This window comes from Triticum urartu, chromosome 5A (genome assembly GCF_056163025.1).
Source record: "Triticum urartu cultivar PI428250 chromosome 5A, HENAU_Tu73, whole genome shotgun sequence".
In the NCBI taxonomy this organism is placed as follows: domain Eukaryota; kingdom Viridiplantae; phylum Streptophyta; class Magnoliopsida; order Poales; family Poaceae; genus Triticum; species Triticum urartu.
The window spans coordinates 298,486,177-298,500,904 of NC_141877.1; positions in this window are offsets into that span (position 1 = coordinate 298,486,177).

Genomic DNA, 14,728 nt, shown 5'->3' on the forward strand with positions numbered 1-14,728 from the left:
CTGACCGGCGTGGTGTGAGGCCGAGCCCTGGCAGGCGTCTTGTTTCTTGCCGGTGGCCTCCGAACGAGCGCCGGCGCCGGCTTGGAGAAGAGGGCCAGCCGAGGCTCGTCGTCAGCTCCATCCTCTCTGAGCTACATCTCCGTCACCCTCTGCGTGACCACGCCCAGCCCAGCTGCATCTCGTGCGTGTCCGCAACCAGCAGGGTATGGCGGGTCAGGGAAAGGGCCGGACCCATGTCGAAAGAGCTGCCGCTGCCTTCGTCTTCCACGTCGTCGAAGCAGAGTGGCTTGTCGAGCTTGGCGGCGATCGCCTCGTCAATCTTTGAGGCCATGGCGTCGGGGCGGGGAGGGGGAGGGAGGTTCTTCTTTGCACCTTGAAAGAACACCTCGACGGGGTCCGCCACCGCCACCGGCTCCCCAGCATGGTCCTGGCTGAGCGGGCGCGGTGGAGCAAGCAGCGAGGGGCCGCCCGACGACTCCGCCACCATCGAGCCACCGTGCGTGCGCCGGGCCATGCTCTTTCCCCGGGCTTTGGGCTAGCGGGAGGGTGCAGCTGCTGCCTCTTTCCTCTTGGTGGGCTCGACCGCGGCCTGCTTGTCGATGCACATTTGCCGGCCCCCCAGTACGCCCTGACGGTGGCGCGAGGCGGGGGTGCGGCTACACAAACACCCCATCGGTGGCGCCGGAGCAGGGGCTGAGCCGCGGTCGCTGGCACACCCCCTGCCAAGGAGCGTGTCCTTCCAGCTCCGCCTCTGGTACCCGGGGTCACCCCCGTCGTCGTCGCGCCGGCCCTTAGTGGCCGGCATGCCCCTGCACCCTGTCGAAGCGACATGGGGTTGGGGACGCAGGGTAGGTGCCGGGGCAAGCGCCGACCGGCCGTCCTCCACACGCTCCGCCCAGATGCCCGGCTCGATCCTTGGGAAGGGGCGCTCGTCGGGCTCGTCGTCATCGGAGGGGATGCCGCTCTGCGGCGAGCTGGATGAGCGCGGTGAGACCGGGGTCTAGTCTTCTACGCGGTCCAGGTGGATGAGCAGATCGTACTGCAGCAGCTCCGGCGGTGGCGCAACGGCGCGACTTGGCGGGGAGTAGCCCACCATCTCGTTGACGCGTCCCGCGCCCCGGGCGTGCTTCCAAATTGTGCGCTTCGTGGGGATGTGGGCAACATCCCAGCACCAGACCCAGCAAGCGAACAGCTTGGTGTAGACGTGCTCGTGGGTCCGGCTGTCGAGGCGGTCGACGATGACCTTGTCGCCAATGGCCTCCACCGCGCCCTCTATCGTCCAGAGCTGCACGGGGAGCTGCTCGATGACGACACAAGCGTGCAACATCCACTTGAGCCGGACAGCATGGGCGTCCTCCCGCCATGGCTCGAGCAGGAACGGCACGCCGTCCACCGACAGCGAGCCGGGCCGCACCGCCAAGTCCTTGTGCGCCGACATGGTGAAGTAGACGAAGAAGTCTTCAGGGTCGTGGTTGGTGATGCGGAGCAGGTGTGGGGGGATCTTGAGCTTGCGCTCGATCACGCGGCCGAGGGAGAGCGGGCTCGCCGCGTGCGCCTTTGTGCCCATCGCGGTGACCACGACCGCGTGCTGGTTCAGCAGGAAGAGCTGATGCTCCATTGCCGGCGAGGAGGCGATGACCTTGTGGCTGTTGCGTGGGCGTCGGCCGTGGTTGATGAGGGTGCCCGGCTCCATAGCTTGGCGCGGAGGTGCAGGCGGAGGTGGAAAGGTCGGGCGCTCGCGGACTGGCCGACGCGGGGAGCGCGGAGGGGCAGCAGCCACCTTTTTGCGGGGATTCTCAGAGCACTCGCGGCCGAAGTGGCCCTGACGTTTACAGATTATGCACCGGAAAGGGTCTCTACAGTCTACTCTACGGTGGCAGGGGCTGAGGCAACGGAAGCAGAGGCCCTTGAATCTGCTTAAAAAGGCGCCCCTGCCCACCGAGTGCCCGTGGGAGCGGCCGTGGCGAGGTGGCCGGCTCCTCCCTTTCTGCCTAGCACTAAACGGATCCTGGCTGGTGCGGCGTTTCTTGCGCGATTGCTAGGTCTCCCATCCAGCTTCAATGTTGTCGGTGACCGGAGAGGGAGGGGGATTCACACTTACCACAATGGATTTTAGGCGGGGGCGCTCAGATGGGGGAGCCACGCCTCCAACCGCCGGTCCGAAGCCAGCGTCTTCGAGCCCCGCCCCGGATCCAGACGGGTGACAGCTTGGGCTCCGGGGAAACCACGGTGACGGGGTGAGAGGGGTCGCTGGCACCTCCGACGGACCGTTGGATCCGCCCTGGATCTCCTCCTTTTCGGGCGTCTCCTATCCAGCACTCGCAGTCGGCGAAGCCGGAGCATTCACAGGGGAGCGAGGCGGCATAGCCCCTAGGCCGGCAGCCGGAGTAAAGGGGGTAGGACGGGTGGGTGGCCGCCGCGGCCGGAGTGGCCCGCGGCACGTTCGGTGGGGAGGGAGGGTTCTGTCGCTGTGTTGTTTATCGTATGGCCATTGGGCTTTGGAACTGGGATTGCTTATATGACTCTTCAGCAGTTTTTTGATTTTCTTCGTCTGATTTTACTCTTCACGGGGGTGCATTTGAGATCGAGCGTAGAAACTTTCCTTTATGTTTTTTCGTACGTACGGGGCTGACATGGCGCCTCCATTGGTTTTTGCATTTTGCCTTCTCAGCAACCTCCATTGGCCTTTGCACTTTGCCTCCTCGGCAATCTCCACTCACTCGTCTCGATCTCACAAACCTGTGACGATGTGTTCGATACAGTGAGGAGGGAAACTTTTGAGGCAGCCAAGAAGCGAACAGGAGGTGGATGAAGCTTCGGTTAGCAGAGGAAAAATATTATTGGCGTGATGACTGCTGATGTAAATATCATCAGAACATAACAACCATTAGAGAGTATAATAAAGTGATGTAAACAGTCTATGAAGATTTAAATAATATGTTCTTGTCGAGTTAGAAGAGAGAGAAAAGAAAAGATAAGAAAAGCGAGCTAAATATTAACAGGTAGCTGCAGGTGCAGCTGCAATAGTGAAAATGGACAAAAATGGCCCTTATCTGAAACTTCAACACAAAATGGTCTCAATCTGAAAATATTTCATGAAATGGCCCCTTTTGCATGACGCCCGGAGCTAGGGCGCCATGCTAGATAGCATGACGCCCCGGGCTAGGGCGTCATGCTATTTGGCATGGCGCCCTAGGCCGGGGCGTTATGCTACATGTCGCTACCATGGAGCCCTATCCCGGGGCGTCATACTATCTAGCATGGCGCCCTAGCTCCGGGCGTCATGCAAAAAGGGCCATTTCATGAAATATTTTGAGATTAGGGTCATTTTGTGTTGAAGTTTCAGATAAGGGCCATTTTTGTCCACTTTCACGCTGCAACACGTGCTCACAAAAACTTTATGAGAGTGTAAGATGAGTAATAGGTTAATAAAGCAGTACTTCATTATATCTATTTACTATACTTGTTGGCTATTAGGTTGATTATAAATGACATTGTAACACCCTGATAGTTATGCTACAGTAACCTCACCCTAATGATGCCATGTCACCATGCTTGCTAAGCCTAATTATCCCTTGCTAAAAACCAAAGTCAAATTCAAATTGCAAGTCAAATTAATATTTCTTCAAATATTAAAACTAAAATGTTTGCATTACTCAAAAAATTCCCTTGATCATTTGTCATGTTGAAACTAGCATCATTTGACTCATCAATTAATCCCTAGGAGATTATAAAGTGGTCCAACTACAACTAAAATAGGTATTTCAAAATAAACAAATATTTATCATTTCAAAGTGACTTGAAACTTTGAGTGCATTTCCAAAATATAACCTAGTATTTATGTGACAAATTTCGTATGTAACAAAAATCATTGGGAGTGGCTAGAACTCATCTAGATGAGATATAATTTGGTCTCATCTATGTGATGTCATCCTCCCTATTGTTGCAGCCCGTTTAAGTCCCCCAAAAAACTTGTTTACTCCATTGGCCTAGTTTCTAGTTTGGGTTGCTTTCTTTGTTGTTATCCTGTTTGGGCCATCAGTTTTCAGTGTTGTTTTTCTGTTTTGCGCTATCGGCTATTGTACTGGTTGTACAAATTAGCATGGAGTAGCCCCCAAAAAGGTTTATCCCTACACACAATTGCTTAGTTTCAACCCCTCGACCCCTCACGTTGCCTCCCCTCGGGCGACGCCAGGGGGCCCCCGAACCCTAGTCGGCAGACTCCCCTCGTTCCCTCCCCAGCCGCCGCAGCCACCGACAAGGGCTGCGGTGGCGGCGGGCCCGGCGTAGATCCAGGATGGGCAGGCGTCGCGGCATCCCCGTGAGGCGGAGGAGGCATTCCATGCGGGGAGGCTGGGGGCGGCAGTCAGGGCGGCGCCCCTGCTGCACGGCGGCGATTGAAGCCTCCATGGCCGACGGTGACCTGAGGTTTGGGTGTTGGCAGTGATGGCGCTCCATTCAGCGAGGGTGGTGGCTGCTTGCAGATGGCTGTCGGTGTCAAAACCGGCGGATCTCGGGTAGGGGGTCCCGAGCTGTGGATCTCGGATTGATGGGTAACATGAGACAAGGGACACAATGTTTACCCAGGTTCGGGCCCTCTCGAAGAGGTAAAATCCTACGTCTTGCTTTGATTATATTGATATGTGTATGAAGGTTACAGAGTTGATCTATCATGAGATCAGATGAACTAAACCCTACATGAGTAGGATGAAGGTTCTTCTAGCCTCTACAGACTAAACCCTGTGGTTTATATAGACACCAGGGGTACCTAGGGTTACACATAGTCGGTTGTCAACAGGGGATAAACATGCATACACCATCTATATTGTCTTAAAGTACACGCCAAGTCTTCGGAGCTGATGTAGGGTGAAACCCTAGATGGCCGATCTTTCACGAAAGGAGCGGATCCTGCGAGGAACACGAGGGGAAACATGAGAGAATCACTCAAACCAACAAGAACGATCACACATGTGCTAGATCCTCGAAACACAAAGAGATACACGATCCAAATCCAACAAAGGACGATACAAGAGGTAACCGGTTCTTCTCCGTAAGGAGGTCTTGAATCCACGAGGGGATCTTCCCGTGAGGGGTCTTGAATCCAAGGTGGATCTTCTCTGTAGAGGCCGCGGTCTCTCTCGTGGAGTAGATCTGATATGGATGAGCAAAGCTCTATATCTAATGAGCTACTACTTTGCTAACCCTAACTAGAAGGAGGTGGAGGAGTATATATAGTTCTAGCCCACGAAGGGGTAAGTGAGAGGGGGGATACATGGGCCCTTGGCTCGTTCACTATGCGCAGACAGGCACCGGATGTCCGGCGGCTCATGAGGAGCTGGATGTCCGGGCCTCGGGCCGGATGTCCGGGCTGGAGTGGCCGATTCTTCTGCTCTCTGGATAGCATGCGCCGGATTTCTAGGCAGGCGGCGGATGTCCAGCCAGTCGCGGGGCGCCGGATGTCCGGGGGTCGACCGGATGCCCGGCCGCTGTAGAGTCGCCTGGCGTTCGTCTTCTCTGGTCTTCTTCTGGTTGGTGGCGCCGGATGTCCGGCCGCTGTAGCTCCGCGGTGACTCCACTTGAGGCGCTTCTTGATCTGCTTCCGTGTGGACTTGTTCTATGCTTCGAGCATCTCTATGGTTGTCTCCTCGGTTCCTAAGCACATGTAGTGTCTTTGCATGAGGGAGCAACCATGTCTCGCACGAATGGAAAGAGGAAGCATTTAGGAGCGGGTTCACCTTGTGTCCAATGGCGTATGCTTGACGTCTCGTCGTATGTCCACTTGGGGCTTGGGGAGTAGTCATAGTGTACATGGGGATGATCGTAGGATGCTCTGCATCATCTCCCCTCCCTTGGGAAAGATCCGACCTCGGATCAAAAACCTCATCACCATGGAAACGGTTGTCATGGACGGATTGGAAAACATGGCGCAATCCAAGTACTCCGAGGTGTCGCCGGAGGGGTATACATGCAAAAAGAGCAAACACAAACGACACTCGGAAATACAATGGTTAGCGCACACAAAGTGTCCATCATGTAAGAATGAGTCCGTGCGACAAGATTGATCATGACAAAGCGCATGAAGCTTAGTAAGATGATATAGAATGATATGCAAAGCATTCATGGGAGCAAAATCATTCATGTGCACACAAATGTATTGTGAATGTGATCAATGCAACCACAGTGCAAAATGATGTCATAGTGAGACGGTTTATCAGTAGCATGAATATGGTAATGGATGCTCAATATGAATAAGTTATCATGCAATTGATGGTAGGTAATATGATCATGATGTATGAATATTCCATCAAGAAAGATCACAAAAATTTTGCTAAGAAAGTGCACAAGCTTATATATCATGGATGACATGGAAATAGATGCAACCAGACAATCATAATGTGAGTCAATCCATGCATAAGATGCAAATTTGTCGTTTGTATGATATGTCCATTGAGCATGACATGTGTGAGCACAATCAACAAATATGAGGTGTTGGTGTACCAATGCTCGATGTCGTGGCATGAGTGGAGGTTCGAAGGTGCATCCAATAAGTCCGAGCGCTCCTCACTTGAAGGTCGATAGAGCCAATCTCCAATGTTGGTCCTCCATCCAATATGTGCAACATGTAGACAAGAAGAAGGAAACAACAATGAAAGAATGACCCATCCAATATGCGTATGTGAGGATGTCTCAAAGGGAAGGAGGTCACCTTTAGGAGATTCTCGCAAATGTTGGTGTTGCACATCGTGTATGTCTTCGCATGACCAAGTTGTCGCATAACGACACCGCCTTGTGAATCCTCCAAAATGAAAGAACATGACAAACACTTGGAAAAACAAATGAGGTTAGCGGAAGTGCAAAACCTATCATTCATGTTGTAAGATACCCAACAAGTGTATTCATCATGCTCATCATAAGAAAGGACAAGGGAGAATTTCATAGTATGGAGGCATATGATGCGAGAACAACCAAATACAATAGGCTCAAGTAAACGAGCATGCATCACAAGTAATATGTCCAAGTCTCCGAGATCAATAAGCATAGATGCAACAATTAGAGGCAAGCGACAATGAACAAGATGTATCATGTGAGAGGCATGAACATATATGTCATCAACCCAAGAAAGCGAGTAAGAATGGAACATGGGTGATGCGACAAAGCAATCAATCATAGTGATCAAGTCAAGCAAGCTAGTAGTGCGAAGATGCAACTTACTAGGAGTAATCATGGCAAGCATGTCATATGTGCAAATGGTGGGCATACATAATGCACATGACATACCACAAGTATGGAAGCAAGATATGAGCAAAATAGGTTCATGGTACACATGACAATAGCAACAAGGATCTCCACCAAGCATGCAAATACACATAGGAGTAGCATAATGGTGAATCATGGGTAGATGCAAGCAAGGGTCACAATTGCATGGCAAAATCATGTAAAGATGCATAACATGCAAAGTGAGCACGATAGAATGGGCATAATGTAGCAAGTGGTAAATAGCCCATAGCCGTGTGAGAGCCAAGTAGAAGAGATGCGCGTAGTCCTTGCACGAAGGGAATGGTGGTAAGGATAGTCCACGGGATCCCAAATCATCGTTGCTCTCAAGAGCTCGTTTCGTCAACTCTTGGGATTGAGAGGTTGACGAGTATACGTGAGTACCTACACAAAACAAAGACAAAGGGAAAATTGTGTGTGCGTGGTATATGTACACATCATCCATCATGATGCACATGTGCTTGTGTCGGTTAGCACAAAATATCCAATGCTCAAATAAATGAGATGCATGATATAGAAACATGTCATCCATCATGAGAGGTTTGTTATTATGTATAGCATAATGGAGACTCAAATTGTGTAATGCATCATGAGAAATATGTAGAGCATTGTTATTCATGGAATGCATATGGTGCATGCAATTATGGGAATCATGAAAAGTATGGAATGCATCAAAATCTCCTAATATGTATGAGGAAACTATGGGGGGTCTCCTCATGAGCATTAATGGAAACATCACTTGGAGAATATTGACAACATCCAAAACAAAGCATATTTGGAACAATGTGATCATGGCATGGTATAGTAGATGAATTGCGCAAATCATGTAAAGGAAGCTTGGCAATATCATCACATGAAAAACAAAAGCCAATGACCATCATCTCATCATCTATGCCATAAGTGCAAATGGGGTTTATTTTAATTGGACATGCATAGTTACTATGTTGAGATTGAAATGATGCAATGTGGGAGATCTCACTCATAGCATATGACAAGTTTAAAGGATTGTCAAACATGACGTGACCAATAGAATTTTCACATGATATCCTATGGAGCATAGAATCACAACTAGGCTACTCAACATGCTCATCATCATATTCATCATAAATAGGTAAGTCATGACATGAAGAAGTCGCACTAGCATGAAGCATGGGAATAGGTGGATCAACATCATGCAAGCAATCATTGGTGAGATAGTCCACTAGTGGGACAAGAGAAGCACCATCACCTATGCGACCTTTGGAGCATCGCTCATGTGTTGTAGGTGAGGTGTCGAAGACCAAGTCGTGGTCATCTTCATCTTGATCGAACCATGTGGGGGGTGCATTATTGTCCACCATGGCCATCATAGTTGTTGGAGGTATGGACTCGTCGAGGATAGGCATGTCGTCATGTAGGAGACCTAGCACCAAAGAAGAAAACACACTCGGAGTAGAGGTTAAGTCGTTAGAAATCATAGTGGTCTCACATGCCGTGTCAACTACGTCACTCACTAAGTGTTCTGGCTCACTCACTCCGTCTCGGATGCTCTCACTCATATGGTTGGTGGAGTCACTCAAATGGTTCTCAACCTCACATAGGATGTGTAGCATGCTCCCATGTGTGGGGGTTGGAGAGATGTAGGTGCAAATGTCTCCATGCTCATTCATGTCGTAGTCATAGCCGTGGACGAAGGCCGAAGATGGAACATCATCACTCTCCTCTAAGACCAAAGAGAAGGTCTCATGTGCGGTCTCATAGCTTGACTCGGAGTATGAGTCCAATATGGGCGTCGTCTTCATGTTGTTGAAGAGGTTCATGCTCGTCGCCGTGGTCGAAGGGGATGGTCCTTGCTCGACCTGCTTGCCACCGTCTTGTTGTTAGAGGCCCATATGATGTGGCACCTCGTAGCTCGACTCCATGGTCGAAGGGAAATTCCCATGCTCGGCCATCTTCCTTGAGGGGCTTCCAAAAATGGAAGTGTCACCCTTGCTCGTAGGTGGTCGCCTTTGAAAGGATTGAGATGGACCTAGAGGGGGAGGGGTGAATAGGTACAATTATAAAATTTTAATTATGACTTAGCAATTTTAGGCAATAATGCGGAATATGAAAGTGAGCCTAACAATTGTAAGAGTAGTACTAAGTGCTATGCAAGTAACACAAGTATGTAAGTAAGCAACCACAATATGATATAAGTAAGTGCTAAGAGCCAAGTAACTACAAGTAGAGAGTTAGGGTTAGGAATAACCGCAACTCCGGGGGACGAGGATGTATGCCGATGTTCACTTCCTTGGAGGGAAGCTACGTCACCCTTAGAGAGGTGGATGTTACCACGAAGGCTCACCCTATTCTCCCTTTGAGACAACACCACGGAGGCGTTTCTCAACCACTAGTGGTAGACCTTGGGGTGGTCTCCAAACCCTCACAAACTTATCCGGGGGTAATCACAAAGGTCGATTCCTCTCCGAAAGACTCCTACCGCCTAGGAGTCTCCAACCTCCAAGAGTAAGAAGATCCAAAGGGAAAAGCTCAAAACTTGCTCAACTCACGATTTGCTTCGGTCACAAGGAGGAGAGGGGAAAGATCTTTCTTTTGATTGGAACAACTCTTGAAACTCACAAGAATCAAACTGGGATCTAAGATTTAGTGTGTGAGCAAGGTAGAGGGAGCACTGGTGTTCTTGAGGTGTGTTTGAGTGAAGTGTTACCTTATCTCGAAGAGGTACGAGACTATTTATACAACAAGAAAATTAGAGCCGTTTTAGACAGAGATTGACCTGCCCGGATGATCCGGAAGACCATCCGGATGATCTGGCTCAAGGCCCGGATGATCTGGCACAGGGCCGGATGTAAGTGGCAGTAGAAGAGCTGTGAGGAGCTCGGATGATCCGGGACAGGATCTGGACGATCCGGGCACAGCCCGGACGATCCGGGCACAGCCCGGATGATCCGGTCAAAGCCCGGACGATCCGTAAGATCCGGCTTCAATTCATCATGGTTCTGGGATGGAGGGCATACATTACCCGGATGATCCGGAGTAATGTCCAGACAATCGGGGCTTAGCTCGGATGATCTGGGCCTCTGTCCGGATGATCCGGGGAAGGGTCTGTGTAGAGAACCAGTAGTAGATTTTGGGCAAGGGGTTTTGCTAGGGATTTATTTGGTCCTTTGTGAAAAGTTCTTGTGAGACAAAGTATGAGCAAGTCTTGAACCTATACCTCGGATCCCCTCTTAATAGTGCGGGATCCCTATTACTCAAGAAATATAAAAGAGCATAATGCTTCATCTTTGTTTGCTCCTTTCCTCACTGATAATCTGCTTGAGTAATATCTCATATGATGTGATCATGATGCATATTAGAAAAGACCAGAGAACTAACAACCTGTGTATATACTTAGCAAACACGGTTAGTCCCCTATATGTAAATTTGTCATCAATATCAAAAATAATCTTTAAGAGCAAGATTGCACTTTCAATCTCCCCCTTTTTTGGTAGTTGATGACAAACTACATATAGCACTTAACAAGTGAAATGTGATGCAAATATTTTTAGGAAGAACTCCCCCTTAAAGTATGCATAGGAATGAAATGATAACAAAATGATAACATACAAAATCATGCACATATGATGAGGTACACCATTACAATTAACATAGGCAATGATAGCAACGAATGAAGATAACCACAGGAGATAGCATACTTAAGCCCATATAAGGTAGCATAACACATGACTAAGGATCATTACAATAATAATACAGAATCCAATAACTAGAGCTCACTAGACATAGCAGACTCACACTTATACTCCTAAGAATTACATCTCCTCCTTGGCAGCAAGTATCGAAAAAGAAAAAAACGTCCGAGAAAGTAGGAGGATCACTCAGCTTCCTCCTCATCATCATCACCATCACTCAGGTCAGCAGGTGCAAGGAAGAACTCCGGAAAGTCAGTGGCAGAAGGAAAGTCGACCTCCGGAAGAGGAAGCCGATCAGGAATGGGCTCATCAGGCTCAACAGGACTGCCCGGGCGTGCACGGAGACGAGCCCTAAGTGCATTTGCCTCCGAGATACGGCGAACCTCCTCAGTAGCAATGTGAGTAGCATTGTAGCGGCAGGTATCAAATATAGCTTTATGGGACTTCCCAATAAAGCGAGCCAGGCAGTCAAAAGGCTTCACGAAAGGTTTAGTGTGGCGAGAAGAGATCTCAGCAGGCGGAGGAGCAGAGGCCTTCCCCCTGGAAGACTCATCACGCGGAGTCCATAAGGAGTGCGTGGAAGTCTTGACAATGGAACACGGATAAACTGAGTCGATGAGTCTCTGAATGAAGGGGGCATGAGGAAGTGTACGAACCTTCAGACCACTAGCCATGAGAATTTCATGCCATAGGAAATCTTCCATGTCAATGGGACGGTTGGGAGCCTTCCTCGAGTAGTACATCAAGTCAATGCTATAGGCCCGAACCATCCCACGATCCCCTTTCTTGGGAGCAATGGAGTTGAGGATACACCGAAACATCCATCGGTATTTGAGACGGAAGATGGAGATATCATTAAGCTCCTTGATTTGCTGCACCGTGGAGAGCTGAGAGGTAGGCATGGCGAGGCAAGCACATGCACTGATGGGCATGGCCTCAAACTTGGGATTCACCTCATGGATCCGGAAAAGAGAGGCCTCAGATCCGGGCATGCCTAAGGCAGTAGCAAAAGCCTCGAAGGAGATGATGAACTGAGAGTGGTGAGTCATCCAAGTGATAGAGCGATCCGGATGGAAGAAACACGTGGCATAGAATTGCCGAATGGCAGCCTCATTCCAATCACAGTGCAGAGACATAGCATGACGCAACCCCATGCCATCAATCTTCTCCAACACACCTTCAAACTTGGTTGGATTCTTCTCAATGTAATCCAAGTTCACATAATGCTGAGGAGAAAAACCTAGATGAGCAATGACTGATTGATAGATGTCTTGTTGAACCAAAGTGCGAAAATGAGGATCGGTTGCATTCGCCGGGGCGTCAAATTGATTGACATCACTCCATAAAGTAGCATACTCAGAGGGGTCCATGGACTGATAGTTGACAACACGACGGCCACGGTTGGTGGGATTTGCCATGGACAAGACGAGGCCAGATGGTGCCGCAGACTTGGAGCTTGAGGCACCAGCTGCTTTTTTCTTCTTGGACTTAGTCGTGGAACGAACAGGCACGAGCTCCTCATCGTGGAGTTTGGCCTCGTAGTCAGGGTCGTCCAGCCCGGCATAGGACGGACGTGCACGACCCGACGCCTTCTTGAGGGGACGAGCGTCTTCCTTGGAGTCCATCGATGCATGACGACGCCCGGCTGCGCATACACATAACAGAAACAGAGCCGACTGAATATATGACCGAACCTTGATAGGGAAAAACGGAGATAGAAGAGAGAGGAGCAAGTGAGGTACCACGAGAGGGAGCCGTGGTCGTTGACTTGAAGCGCAGACCGCCGCGTCCATGTTCTACCACCATGGCGATTTTTGGGGACAAAAAGGCACTATACTGAAGAACCAATTGGCCCCGGGGAAAAACGGTGCGAGGAGGGGGTGGATCAAGGCGATGGCAAGGCGAGGTGGTGAGATCCGGCCAAATGGCCGGTCGGTCCGGCGGGGCAGCCCACGAGCCGTCGGCGGTGGGGGCGAGTGGATGGGGGTCGATGGGGGGGGGGGAGAACAGAGGAATAACCCTCTACTCCCCCACGACCCGAAGGTTAACCGCTTAGGGCGAAGACCCACCCGGATGTCCGGGCGTAGCCCCGGATGATCCGGATAGATCCGAATGACCGAAAAGGATCCCGGATGTCCGGGCATACAGTTATAGCGAGGGGGATTACCCAGACGTCCGGATGGATATCCGGATGATCCGGCCAACTAGAGTGCTGATATCTTGAAATGGCGATGATGTATATGAGTATAGATATATAAGTGTAAGAATCAGTTGTATCCTAATCAACACAGTACCCAACACAGAGCACAAACTCAAATGAACAACTGAGAAGTGTTTTAGCCTAAGCCACCATGTTTTAGTATACATAACTTGAGATACCAAAGATTTGAACGTTGGACTCAAGATTACTACTCCATCATTTTAAAGTACTATGGACACAAAAAAACATGTCATAGTGACTTTGAGAGTGTTGGTTTTATTTATGCATTACATAGGAAAGAGAAGATTCATGGATTGAAGTTCTCCCCCTAAATATATGCCTACATCAAGACAAGACAGGATGTTCATGCATGAATGAGTACTAGATTTCACATAATGTTGTCAAGCTCCAAGATACCAAGTTCACACCTAAGTTGACAAAACCTTGCTTCATCCAATGGCTTGGTGAAAATATCTGCAAGTTGCATATCTGTGCCAACATGAGCAATGTCAATATCACTCTTCTCCACATGATCTCTCAAGAAGTGGTACCTAATGTCAATGTGCTTGGTGCAGGTATGATCTTTGGGGTTCTCAGCAATATTAATGGCACTTTCATTATCACATAGAAGAGGCACATGTCTGTAGGTGATACCGTAATCCTTCAAAGTTTGCCTCATCCATAGTAACTGAGTTGCACAACTGGCGGTTGCAATATATTCAGCTTCGGCGGTGGAGAGGGCAACACAATTTTGCTTCTTCGAGGACCAACTTACCAAGGAGTGTCCAAGAAATTGACATGCACCGGAGGTGGACTTACAATCCACTTTGTCTCCAGCCCAATCCGCATCCGTGTACCCAATGAGATCAAACCTAGCATCCTTGGGGTACCATAGACCCAACTTTGGGGTGTGAACAAGGTATCTAAGAATATGCTTAACCGCCTTATGGTGGCTTTCCCTAGGGGAAGCTTGAAATCTAGCACACATGCATACACTGAACATGATGTCTGGTCTAGATGCACAAAGATAAAGCAATGAACCAATCATAGAGCGGTATTTAGATGGGTCAAAGGGGATACTGTTTGAGTCCTCAGTGAGTACAATTTTGGTTGGCATGGGTGTCTTACATGGGCTAGCCTCAGTCATGCCAAATTTTTCTAGGATATCCTTGAGGTATTTTGCTTGAGACAAGAAAATTCCTTCTTGAAATTGTTGAATTTGAAATCTGAGGAAGAACTTCAAATCCGCATTGAGTGACATTTCAAAATTCTTGGTCATTGATGCCGCAAATTTCTTGCATAAATGAATGTTAGGAGAACCAAAAATGATATCATCTACATAGATTTGGCATAAGATCAAATCACCTTTGTCCCTCTTAGTAAAAAGAGTGGGATTGATCACCCCTCTCACAAAGCCATCACCGAGTAAAAACTTCTTAAGATGATCATACCAAGCACGAGGTGCTTGTTTGAGGCCATACAAAGCCTTATGAAGTTTATACACATAGTCTTTGTGATCGGGGTCAACGAACCCAGGTGGTTGTGATACATATACTTCTTCTTGTAGAGGACCGTTAAGGAA